Genomic DNA, 14,382 nt, shown 5'->3' on the forward strand with positions numbered 1-14,382 from the left:
TCAAGCCAGGATTATAGGAATTCATTCATTTCATTGCCTTGAAAAGCTACCCAATCCCTTATTTAGTTCAGCTAACTGGGATCCATGGAATTCCACAGATTTATACGGAAAGCCTCTGCTAAGACAAACAGCAAGGAGACATATACTTCCAGTAGTTGCTTCCCTACAAAAATACTAATTATTATTGAGTATTGGGTATAGGAAATGCAGTGATATGTTTTGGAAAAGTAAAGACAATTAGATCAGATCTGGCCCAGAAGGATCTTAAAATTGAATAGGGGCAAAGATGGTGGAAAAAGAAGGGATAAGATAATCTGCAAGCATGTATAATATGATTAAGACCATTGAACAGTTAGAAAATGCAAGGGGTGAAGTTCACAGAAGAAAAGATGACATTGGGCTGGGAGAATCAGAAGAGGAGATAGCATTTGAAATGAATTTTACTGGGTGAGGATGATTTCATGGAAAGTGGGTGGATTTATGGAAATATAGGCTCTGTTCAAGGACTTCACAGGAGATATAGAAGTAGCTGGGTGCCAGGCTCATGAGCATACCCTGAATTTGTTAGGGACATGGAGTCTGAAACCTTTGGGAAAGACAAAGACACGTGTAGGAAAATTATTGCAAAGGAAGAAGAAAATAAAGGTGACAGGACTCCTAGGAAGGCTAATTTTGGCATGGAGGCAAGAAGTCTGAAGCTTGATAAAGGAGATTAATAGTGTGAGAGACAATGAGGAAGAAGTCACTGACATTGCAAAGCTAGATTCTAGTGAATGTGGCAAATGATTGAAGAGCAAGGAGTTAATAAGGACTCTGAAGACCCTCGACTGGGAGGCTTAAGGTAGAAGGAGGTGGTAGTTTGGGGAAGATGGAGGAGAGGTTTTGGATATACTGAGTATGAGACATTAGCAGAGAATTTGAGTAGATTGTGCAATGTGACAATGCTGATAAGTTTCCCAAATGAAAAGGTAAATTTTCAATAACTTTCTATGCCAGGATCTTAGACTGCAGAAAAATTATGCCACAGCTTACACAGAGGGGCTGAGATTTAGAGATTTATGATTTAGAGAAAATCTGAGCTTCGTGTGACTATTATTAATCCAATTCTTAATGATAAAAGTGAAGCTGGAGACAGAATTCCCTGGGCTAGATTTACAAGCAAATATCTGCATAGAAATGAAACCACAAGAATCAATAGTATCCAGAGGGAAAAGGTATAAAAGTGGGCAAAAGTATAAAGTTGAAAAAAAGGGAAAAGGTAGAATCATGGAGACATAGATAGGAGCCAAGTCAGAAAACCTGAATTCAATTTTACAATGGATTAGGGTGTATTTAGTTACTGTTTATACATTTGGTGAATAAAAATAACAATAAGAAATAATGATATTACTTATGTAGCATTGCTTATTGAAATAATTGCTAAATATATTCCAGTTGATTTGACAAGGTTATAACACTGTGATCATTTCAAATTATCATCCAATTCTCATTTAATCATGCAGCTTAAGCAAACTACAGAGCCTAGAAAAAAAGTGGAAGAACAGAAACCAAAGGCAGTTCAAACACAGTAAGTGACATTTATTCTGAAAGAACAAGTTACAGGCCGCATGAAAAAAAAAAATGTTCCTGCTGACATCAGCTTATATTACAAAATACATGACCCTGTGACCTAAACATTGGAACACTAGTCTAGGATAACTCTAGAACAGCAGAATATAAATATGTGTATGTGTGACATTTAAAACATATTCCGCTTTGAATATAATGAATAGGTATGCTTTCTTGTTCACTGGCTGTATTCTTGGCCTCATCCAGGAAATGAATTAAAAATTTATGAGTTGCCCTGCCCAGTGTGGCTCAGTTGGTTGGGCATCGTCCCATGCACCAAGAGGCTGCTGTTCAATTTTCGGTCAGGGCACATGCCAGGGCTCAATCCCCAGGAGGGTGTGCAGGAGGCAGCCACTCTGATCTTTGTTTTACTCTCACATCAATATTTTTCTCTCTCCCTCACCTTTCCTCTCTCTCTAAAAATCAATTTAAAATATTTTAAAAATTTATGGGAAGGATGAAATCAAAGAGATAAAAAGGGTACATAATAAAATGTCCTGGACACCTATAAATACCAATTTGGTCTTTTTATTATGGCTAAAGCTTAAAAATACTTCATGTTAGCTCTCCTGGGCCTTCTCTCTGCATTTTTCTCACGTCCATACTCAGGTGACCTCTACCTTAACATAACCATCCTTCTCTCAGCTCCAATTCACACAGGTAACTGCCTTTCTCTGTTGTTTACATCTTTCTGTAAATCCAAGTCAACATATAACTAACTCCTAATCCTCATTCACTTCTGTAGAACAGGTCAAATGAAATTTTAATAATTATTATCATGTACACTGGCATCTTCCGATTTATCATGCCTTTTATATATATTATCTCACTAGATTTGTAAACTGAATTAAAAAATAATTTTCTTTGTGGTCATTCTTATTATTTCTTAGGTTTTATGTATAACTAATGGTTGGATAAAAGTTTTTACCCATTTCATAGAAGAATTTGAGGGATTATGGAACAAATGGAGATGTTTGAGCAATGGGAATAACAGGAACCCCTAAAATCTCTTACACCACACATCATTCTAGCCACCACATCTGAACCAAACTGCCCTTGGGGTAGAGAACATGGAGTGGGGGAGATCTAGAGCTTTTTAGTGCTTGCCAGGGAAGACCTTCCCTATTTGGGTAACAGAAAAGGTGGCTCCAACAATAATACAATATTAAGCATCTCATCCCTGGTTATTCTAACCTCCTCCTTCCTCAACATTTTCCTCCATAAAGGAAAAATCTTATTTCTTCAATTTTTCATACTTATGTGCTTTCTTTTTTCTCCCCTTTAATATTTTTACTTAGCTGGTTCAGTCATTTTAAACAGTAAATGAGTATAACTCTACTGATTTGCTTGGCTTGTGCACACAAAACTCTGCACTGGGACCTCCTAATCCTCAACCCAGTTTCTAGGCATTGGAACCATCCCTACCTAGTGGTATAGATTTAGGGAGTCTCCTCTCCTTGGGTTTGACAGGTACCATCAAGCGCTCACTCTGTCCGTCAGCTCTAACCTTGTACTTTCTGTGCCCAAACCTCCGAGTTAGGCTCCATATTTGGGATCTGGGTCTGTTGGTCCTAGCCCTTACACTGGGGCAGTTTTGACTCTAGGACAGTGAGTCATAACTTGTAATCCTGCAGCCATGAAAACTCACTTCCAAGCTGTGGCCTGGCCATGTGTGGCCCAAGTCCTTGATGCCCTCCTCCATACTCATTGCCCATTCTTCTCTCAGATTTACAAATGAGAAAGTAGATGCCAAGAGGCTGTAGAACTGGTTGAAGGCAATGCAGTTAAAAAGTAAATGGCAAGGCCAAGATTCAAATCAAAATTAAATTAACTGAAGAGTCTGTAATCTTTCCCCATACCTCCAAAACACACGTACATACAAACAATAGTTCCCAAAAAGGCTGCTTTTCATAACACACTGCAAGAGTCAGCATGATAGTCCTCAAATAAAAATAAAATAAGCATTAAATACAAGTCAATAACTGTATTAATGTTGCTGAATAAACACAGATAAATTTAGGGTCCCAGCTAGGTATCTAATTCCTTATTTCTCCTTTAGACAGCTTTTTTCATAAGCCCCAAATGCTATTTTAAAGATATGTAAAAAGCTTTTTTAATTCACATTTCAAAAGAAAGATTCACAAACAGAGCTAATACCTGCCATTTTACAGACCTTGACTTTCAGCCCTTATATTTTCTTACATGTAGTCAAGTGTATTTTTAAATATATGTTCACATTTACATTATTCCCATTAGAGGTTTCTTTTATGGTCATACATGAGTCTCAGTTTCACCAAGAGAAAATCAGATATTTAATTTTTCTCCTGTTTCTCTTAGCCACAAGAAAAAAAAAAGACAAACTTGATCCAAAATAATTACTAGCACATTAAAAATTCTATACACTCTTAGGTGTAACCTGTTTGCTTCTTTAAAAAATATTGCCCCCTGCCGAAACCGGTTTGGCTCAGTGGATGGAGCGTAGGCCTGCGGACTGAAGGGTCCCAAGTTCGATTCCGGTCAAGGGCATGTACCTTGGTTGCAGGCACATTCCCAGTGGGAGATGTGCAGGAGGCAGCTGATCGATGTTTCTCTCTCATCGATGTTTCTAACTCTCTATCTCTCTCCCTTCCTCTCTGTAAAAAATCAATAAAATATATTAAAAAAAATATTGCCCTGAATGTTTGGTGGCTTGGAATCCCACCTGAAATAAAATACTGGTGGAAAGAGTGTTTTCTTTGTTAAATAAGATTCAAAACAATGCTGTTTAGACCAGGTCAAACTTTTAAATAAATGTGTTAAAGGAAACAGGACATTGTGTCTTTTAAAAGAAAAATTTAGTTTATCATTTTATTGATTTTCAATAGATATATTAATATAATTGTCCAATGATGTGTTTGTAAATCAAACCAAAACTACAGAAGAGCAAGAAAAGCAAGAAATTAATAAATGAAAAATATTTTAAGCCAGATTTAGTCTACTCTCTCATTATTATGTGGTCTAAGATCCCTATCAAAATATATTTAATCATCCAAGTATACAATTTTAAATTTCTGCTAATAAGAATGGCTAAAATTCTGTTTAGTTTTAAACTTCCTATAACACTGTCAACTCTTTCTCTAATCATTTAGAATTCTTTGGAAATATTATAAGAAAAACTCTCCCAGAGCAACAACCACCACCAGCTTTCTAAAAAGCTAAAATGCTGCATCACTTTTATTGAAACTCCTTAGGAATGTTAGCATTCTATACCTGCGTCATATTCTCTGGGCTACTAAAGTTCTTACATATGGGTCTGATATGAACATTGCTGGGGATTATATACCAATTAGTGAAGATCCATTCCAAGCAGCCTATTTGCTTTTCCCCCCTTCCTTTCTTCCTTTTTTTTTTTAAGGGGGTAAAAACTGTTTTATATCGACAACCATCTGTGAGCCTGTCTTTCAGGCCATCAAACTCTACCATCCATTACGGAGCCTTCCTCACCTCCGCTGCATGACAGCACAATAAAGATGACATACTAATTCAATGACTTGTAATTTCAGCTAAACAAAGACAAGTGCTGCAGCTTCTTCTTTTGTGTTAGCAGTGCCATATCGGTAAAGCCAGCTACGCAAACATAGCACTGGGAGGGTTTTATGACAGCAGTTGAATGGGGAGACTAGCTTGGTGTTGCTTTTTATGGTTTTTGGCTCCATAATTCCTGGCTCTGTGCTGCTGGCCATGGCTATTGTGTCTGGATTCTGTGTCAGCAGCAGCTAATTGTTCCAATAATGTTTATCATAGGGATCCACCAGGGAGCTGTATATGTGGAGATAAGCTACAGGGCAATGATATACACTATCTTTCTGATCTCTATACACACTGTTTTTGCCTCATGCCAAAAAGCTTTTTAGGTCCCTAGTCTTAAAACACACACACACACACACACACACACACACACACACACACACACACCAGCTTAATCATCGTGCCAACAATAGTGTCTAAGGGGATGTAATCAGGTTCCTCTGATAATCTTAGCAACACATGAAAGTCATGCGCAAAAGCAGTAATTGAAGCAGTTGGTTCATTCTACCACCTGCTGTTGAAGTCACAGGTTAATCTAAATGAGGTCCCCTTCCGATGAAGCAGTATGTGAGGCACTTTTTATATCATAAATGTGCATTACAGAAGCTTTACAAAATAATAAAGTAACAGTTCATTAAATGAACTGTGTGGAGCATCCCAGGCTTGTCCAGCTTCTCCCACTGCTGGCGGATGGCATATCCAAGTGTAAATTCTGTCCTCATGTCTATACCCCAGTGCACACTTCAGTTTGCATATGGTTCCAGACAATGGGAGTTCCTGAGACAGATGCCCAAATGTAACTAAACGTCAGGCAATCACAGGAATCAGCTGCGGGAAAGGGAAACATTTTTCTTTGTCTGCTTTTGATGCTGTTTCCCCCAAGATTACTAAATAGAATGTTGACAGTGTAAAAATAGCCCTAGAATCAACAATTAAGCATCTTGCCATCGTCTACATTAGCCCATGTGTAAGGGATACATTTTTCTAATTAAACTTTTAACACCTGATTTCCATTTAAAATTTTCCTCAACTACTTTCCATGAGGTCTTTATCTGACAAAGAATACTAAGATTACACAGTATGCTGCTCTTCTAACAGGCAATTTCTTTAACAAAAGTGATTTTAAAAAATTATGGGGACTGTCAAAATAAGACTTTAATGAAAAAATTTAAATATAGGAGAAATGACACCTTCAGATTAAAATGTGTTCCTGCTTTTAAGTTACTTCATGGAATGAGAGCCAGCTCCGCATCAGATGCTAAACTAGGTAACATTATCTTATTTAAGTCTCAAAGCCAGTCACTGAAATTGGTGTTATGTCTGGAAAAGCTGAGGAAACTAGAGAGGCTGCATAATAATTCAGGTTTCTGGGTAAATTATGAGCTTCGACTGGAAACCAAGTCAGCCTGAGTTCAAAAAACAGTATGCACTTTTCCCACCAGGATAAACTGATACAATGTACTTAGTGTAAAAGAAGGGAAAGAAACTAGTGTTTATGTGGAGAAAGAAGCCTCATTCTGAATTAGGCATTTATGTTAGGGTCATAAAAGGGAATCAATTTGTGAACATAAATTGGCATATTCCTGAATTTAGTAGTGGCTGGGGTTGGAGGAGGGGTAGAGCAGAATTACAGGACCAGGAGCAATATCTGATCAAATAAACAATATATTAATTTAACAAATTCTGTAGCATAATAATAAGCAGTTAACAGAATGACTACAATATTGAAGGTATGCAATAAATGTTTGCCTAATTATAATAGATGAACAGATTAATCAAATAATATTAATAAATGCAACCCCAGAAGCTACTGCACTTAGGAGTGCTTACTATGTGCCAGACAGCATTCTCACTTTACATATATTTTGTCTTGCATCCTTACAACAATCTGCTAAAATTGGAATTGTTATCCCCATTTTACAGGTGAGGATAGAAGCCTCTGACACATTAGATCACTTGCTCATGGCTACATTAGCAGGAGAGTGCAAGAGTCAAAGATTTGACTCCATAATTTGATGCCTCAAAGCTCTTACCAGAAAAATTAATAATTAAATTTAAAAATAATATGAACATTACAATTATCTTTGGTCGTCAAAGATTCTTACATTGCCTTCAAAGATAGCAGCCCTCAGTCCATGAAAGTAATCAGAAGAATTTTAATAATATAGAGGTAATTTTGTTTAGGCATTTAGTGTAAACTTTCTCAGTAGCCAAGATCTTTGAAAACAAATCCAAAAGTTATTTTGTGGATATCAGCAAACTGATTTTAAAGGTTAGTAGTATATGCAGAGACACAATGTGGTACTAAAGAAAGCTGTAGAATATTCTTTGAATATTCTAGAGGTCTTTGAAATCAAATTTTACTTACATCTGTCTCAATTATTTTAAGTGGAGACTAGAAAAATAGAATATGTTACCTTTAAATACTTATCTAGGACAATGTTCCTGTACTAATTGGATGCCAATTTTTCTAGAAATTATTTCTGTGATAGACTTAAAGTATATGAACCTGAAAAGCTCTAGGAATGTCCATAGCTCTCAATATCATGTTGAAATATGTTTTATGCAACTGCTCATCACAAAAGGTGCATTCATGAGCCTCAGTATTAATTTTCTGTTATTTAAGGCTTGAAGAGGACTCATAATGGCATTCTGTTTGGAGAGAGAGAAAAAAACACCACCACCCAAAGTAAGCCTCTTTTAGAGAGGATTTTATTTCTGTTTTCCTTTTCAGTGATAAATTCATTTCAGGTACCTGATACTATTTAACTGTAATTAGATAATCATTTAAAGTCTACCTACTTATTAATACTGTTGCTGGAATTGATTAAATTAGAACATTCACAAAAAAATTTATAACTTATTCCTATGGGTCCTGTAATAACACTGTATGGTTTTCCACCACACTTTGATTGGTCTACTCACCTATAATTTATTACTGAAAAATATGTTTGACAATTTATAAAGTTATAATTTACAATTTTCAAATCTTCATTTTCTGTTTAGAATTAAATATATTAGCCTTTTATTTATTCTTTATTTCTTTTTAACCTTACCCAAGAATATGTTTTATTGATTTTAGAGAGAGGAAGGGGGGAGGAGAGAGACAGAGAGAGAGAGAGAGAGAGAGAGATATCAGTTGCCTCTGAAATGCCCCCAACCAGGGATCAAAGAGGCAACCTAGATATGTGCCCTCACTGGGAATCTAATCTGCAACCTTTTGGTGCACAGGATGAAGCCCCAACCAACTGAGGCACCTGGTCAGGGCAACACTAGCTTTTTAAAGTACAACTCAAGTCTGGGCTTCTGGTTTCTAATCCAAATGTAAGAGACTTGGGTGCTGTCACTCCATCCTAACAAGTCAAAAGCTAAACAAACTTTAAAATCAACTTTCTTTGATCTATGAAAAAAGTGATGTTATAGGGCAAATTCATGGACAGAAAAACTAAATGTTGTCAAAAATCTCAGTTCTGCTGAACTTATTCTAGATTCAACATAATCCTAATCAAATATCCAAAAGTTATTTTGTGGATATCAGCAAACTGATTTTAAAGTTTACTAGTATATGCAGAGACACAAGAACTAGAATAGCCAGCTCTATATTGAAGGAAAAGAACAAAGTTGAAGGACTGACACTTCTTGACTTCAAGACTTAGTATAAATATACTTTAATCAAGATAGTGTTGTAATGATGAAAGAATAGACTCATAGATCAATGAAGCCTAGAGATAGATTCACATAAATACAGCCAACTGAACTTTGACAAAAGTGAAAAGATAATACAATAGAGCAAAAATAGTCTTTTCAACAAAAAGCATTGGAACAACTTGACATCCATGTGCAAAAAAATGAATCTAGACACACACCTTACACTCTTCACAAAAATTAAGACAAAATTGATCATAGACCTAAATGTAAAATGCAAAACTATAAAACCCCTGAAACATAGCATACAGAAAATGTAGGTATGGTGATGACCTTTTCCATGCAACACTGAAGATAAGATCAATGAAGGAAAGAATTAATAAGGTTGACTCCATTAAAATTAAAAACTTCTACTCTGCAAAAGGCACTGTCAAGAAAATGAAAAGACAAGCCACAGATTATGAGAAAATATTTGCAAAGGACACATCTGCTAAAGGTCTGTTATTCAAAATACAAAAGGAACTCTTAAAGTCAACAACAATAAGAAAACAAACAATTTGATTTAAAAATAGGCCAAAGACCTATACAGACACCTCACCAAAAAAGATATGCAGATGGCAAGTAAGCTTATGAAACTATGTTCAACATCATGCATTTTTAGGGAAATGAAAATTAAAACAACAATAAGATGCTACTATATACCTATCAGAATGGTCAAAATCCAAAACACTGGCTACACCAAATCCTGACAAGGATGTGGAGCAACAGGAAATCTCATAAATTGCTGGTAGAAATGCAAAATGATTCAACCACCTTGGAACACAGTTTGGCAGTCTCTTACAAAACTAAACATATTTTATCATAGGATCCAGCAATTAGACTGAAGTGTAATTTACTCAAGGAATTAAATACTTCTGTCAACAGAAACACCTGCACACTGATGTTTGTAGCAGATTTATTCATAATTGCAGAAACTTGATAGCAATCAAGATGACCTTCATTAGGTGAATGGATAAAAAAACTGTGGTACATCCAGATAATGGAATATCATTCAGTGCTAAAAAAATAAATTATCAAGCCATGAAGATACATGATAGAAACTTAAATACATATTAAGTGCATGAAGCCACGCCATATTTTCGAACTCCAACTATATGACATTTTAGAAAGGACAAAACTTTGAAGACAATACAAAGATTAGTGGTTTCCAGGGTTTATGTAAGAGGCAGGAATAAATAGGCAGTACACAAGGATTTTGGGGGCAATTAAACTATTCTATATCATACCACATGGTGGATACATATAATTTGCATTTGTCAAAACCCATAGAATATACAAAATTAAGAGGGAACCCTAATGTAATCTATAGATTTGGGTGATAATGTTGTGTCAATGTAGGTCCATAAATTCTAACAAATATACCTCTGGTGAGGGATATTAATAGTGGGGGAGGTTGAGTGTGTGTAGGTGTGTGTGTGCAGGTATATGCATGTGTGTGTGTAACAAGCATATCAATCTCATGTTAAATGAGGCATGTGGCCCACCGGCCACGAGTTTGACATGCTTGGACAGGGAGTATAATTGGAACTATACTTTCCACTCAATTTTTCTGTGAACCTAAAACTGATCTAAAAATAAAATGTATTAAATATGAAAAAAATAAAAGTCAAAGTTTTGAAAAAATTAAAGGGAGAAATCTATCCTTCACTTGCTGTCAAGCAGCCTAGTAAAAATCTAAATCTAACCTTATCATTTCCCTGCTGAAAATCCTTATCTGAACAAGTATGGTGTGTTCATGAGATGATTTTAAGAAATACATGGATAACTCTAAATGTTTAACTGTAATGTATATATTGTAGAGCGTATTAGAAAAGTAAAACTAGCATAACAACAACAACAAAAAGAAGTTGCATGACCATTTGCTGATTCTGACAACTGGATTATTTATCTCTATATCATGGTAACCTGTACATTTTTCAATAGTCCATTAACACTCAATTCCTTATAAAGCATCATTATTTTCCATCATTATACACTATAAAATTAGGGGTATTGGTTATATTGGGGGAGAATTTTAACCACTTGACTGTTAAGCCAATTAACATTTAAAAATGTTCTAGCTCACAGCCTAAGTTCTTCACAACAACATAAAATGTTTATAGTATTCAAAATATTTGAAAATGATTTAAAGTAATCATAAAATAAGCATAGCTGCAATTAAAATATATTAGAGTCATAAAAAATAGAGCTCTTTTATACCTGGTGAAATCAAGTTAAAAGTAAAACTTTTTCACCAGTCTTTTTATAACTCAGTGCTTGAAGAAATCATCTATAAGGTATATGTGTGTGTGAGTGTGTATGTATGTGTGTGTGTGTATAATTCCAGAGAGGAAGGGGGGAGGGAGAGAGGGATAGAAACATCAATGATGAGAGAGAATCATCAGTTGGCTGCCTCCTGCACACCCCTGACTGGGTATCAAGCCTGCAACCCAGGCATGAGCCCTGACCTGGAATTGAACCGTGACCTTCTGGTCCATAGGTTGATGCTCAACCACTGAGCCACGCAGGCCGGGAAAAGGTAATTCTTTATATTCACCCTTTTTCCTGTTTTGAAGTTTCATCATCTCTTGATTTTACTAGCCTTTTTCTAATTGGTTTAACTATAATATTATCGATTGCTATGTAGCCGTAACATGACTTTTTCTTTGGCATGGAAACATGCAAGCTGCTAAAACAAAGGTCTAGCATGTCCAGTCTTTGAAGTGAAGGCCCTGCCCATTGTCAAGAAAGATCAGGAAGTAAGAGGAATGTTTCTCTTCTTTCCTTACATGATGGTATTGTTATGTAATAGAGGATCCTATCTACCAGGACTAGAAAATCACTGCCAACCAAGCCTGGCAAAGTACTGACTGGCCCTGGAAAATAAATTGTTATGGAGTTTCATGAACCAGGAAAAGGGTACCAGGGGCTCCACGTGGAGCTCAAGCTGCGGCTGGAACAATGACATAATCTAGGATCCCACAAGGCCAAGGAGTTGGGTCTTACAAAATGAGTAATCTGTTAAGTCCTCAAGTTCATAACTATTCTATATAATAAAAGGCTAATATGCAAATTGACTGAACGGTGGAAAGACCGGTTGCTATGACGCACACTGCTGCAGCCAACCAGCGATCAACCCCAATGGTCCCCCCCTCAACTGCCCATGGCCCCTCACCGCCCCTCCCCCCTGCCAGCCCATCCCATTGGCCTTCCCCATGCCCACTCAGAGCCTAGGCATTAAGCGTCTGCCTCCCCCTACCTTGGTCTCAGGGGCCGAGGCTGCTCCAGTGGGCAAGCTGTGCCCACATCTACAGCACCCTGGACCAGACAGCTTGCAAGATCAACCTGGCCAAGTTCACCCATGGCAAGTGCTCCACCCTCATCATGACTGACCTGGCGGACCAGGGCCTGGACATCCCGCTGTTGGACAACATCATCAACTTCAGCTTCCCAGCCAAGGGCAAGCTCTTCCTGCACCCCGTGGGTCATGTGGCCTGGGCTGCCAAAGTGGCACAACCTACTCCTTGGTGGCCCCAGATGAGGTGCCCCACTGGCTAGACCTGCACCTGTTCCTAGGCCCGTGGTCAGCAAACAGCGGCTCGCGAGCCACATGCAGCTCTTTGGCCCCTTGAGTGTGGCTATTCCACAAAATACCACGTGTGGGCGCGCACATAGAGTACGATTGAAACTTCATGGCCCATGCGCAGAAGTCGGTATTTTGTGGAAGAGCCACACTCAAGGGGCCAAAGAGCCGCATGTGGGTCGCGAGCCACAGTTTGCTGAGCCGCAGTTTGCCCACCACTGTCCTAGGCCATGCCCTCACCTTTGCCGGCCCCATGAGGACTTTGTGTGGTCGGCATGGACGGCACGCTGTGCCAGGTGCCACAGAGCATGATGGACATGAGGGCTGCGGCCTGTGGAACACCCTGGAGGCGTCGCTGGAGCTGCAGGGCCTGGGCCGCATGGCCGACAATGCCCAGCAGCAGTACGTGGGTTCCCCGCCGGCACCCTCTCCAGAGTCCATCAAGTGGGCCAAGGAGCTGGACCTCATGAGGCTGGCCCTGCTCCCCCTCTTAGCTTGTGCTTCGAGGAGGAGGAGCTGCAGCAGCTGAGGCTGGTGGACAGCATCAAGCAGTACCGCTCCCAGGCGATCATCTTTGAGATCAACGCCTCCAGCCGGGACCTGAACAGCCAGGTGATGCGGACCAAGGAGCAGAAGGACTGCAAGGCCATCGCCAGCTTCCAGCAGGGCCAGCAGGAGGGCCTGGCTGGCCCAGCCCCGAGCTGCCCAGCGCGGCAGGCGGAGCAGCCTGTGAAAGAGGAGGAGGATTAAGATGTGGTCGGAGAGAGCGTGGAGGACGTCTTCACAGAGGTCGTGGGCCAAAACGGCAGCAGCCAGGACCTGAGCGGGGAGCCAAGAAACGGAAGGAGGAGGCCCTGCCGCTGGACCAGGATGTCTATGTCCCCTATGGGCCCAAGGACTTCGACAGTGAACGGGCCTGAGCGTTGGTGGGGATGGGGCGCCTTTGAGCAGCAGGTGGCTGGCGCTGTCCTGACCTGATGGGGGAGGAGGCCCAGAGCCTGACCAGGGGCCGGCAGCAGCCCAAGTGGGACCAGAAGAAGAAGCGGTTTGTGGGACAGTCAGGACAGGAGGACAAGAAGAAGATCAAGACAGAAAGTGGTCGCTACATCAGCAGCTCCTACAAGCGGGACCTCTACCAGAAGTGGAAGCAGAAACAGAAAACTGCCATACGCTCAACACTGAGCCCCAGTGGCCGCCAGCAGTCGGCCCTGTCAGTGGTGCTATTTTGGCTGATCTGATCGGGGTATGTGCAGGAGGCAACCAATTGATGTCTTTCTCACATCCATGTTTCTCTCTCTGTCTGTTGCCTTCCCTTCTACTCTAAAAATTAATGAAAAATTTCCTCAGGTGAGGATTAACAACAACAACAACAACAACAAAAATATATGCATACATACACACATATACATAAATACATGAATATTAGGGGGCTAGGGGGAGGAGCCCCACAGTTGCATGAATTTCATGCACCTGGCCTCTAGTATTATATAATCTCCACTTAATAAACAATGCCTCTATTTCACTTTTTATCCAACTTATTACTTGGAGCCTGTGCCTCTATTCTTTCACATACTTACTGGACTGTACCAGCAAAAACTAAATCAGTGTCCCCTCCTGATCCTTGGCACTTAGCCACATGTCTGCTACACAATAAACATAAACAAAACATGCACAGAAACATAAACCTATTTCAACTTACAATCTTTGTTGATTTTACATATATCTCATTTCTCCCTTGTTAATGTGATAATATTGCTTTCTATATCCTCTTACACCTATAGTGTTGTCCATTACACATACATTATAAACATATATATAAACATAGAAATCTTGAGAAAAATCACAATTGTGATCCAGAAATTTCATTAGTGTTTTAACAGTGATGCTTATAGAAGCTATGAAGTATATACTTGTTCTTGATTTTCCATTACATTAAGTGT

The 14,382-nt window shown here is 39.0% G+C and overlaps 1 pseudogene; it reads left to right on the plus strand.

The window, feature by feature from the left end:
• Positions 1-572: 572 nt before the first annotated feature.
• LOC102245836 lies at positions 573-13,680 on the plus strand (annotated as a pseudogene).
• Positions 13,681-14,382: the final 702 nt, after the last annotated feature.

The sequence above is a fragment of the Myotis brandtii genome, unplaced genomic scaffold, assembly GCF_000412655.1.
Source record: "Myotis brandtii unplaced genomic scaffold, ASM41265v1 scaffold343, whole genome shotgun sequence".
NCBI classification, from domain to species: Eukaryota; Metazoa; Chordata; class Mammalia; order Chiroptera; family Vespertilionidae; genus Myotis; species Myotis brandtii.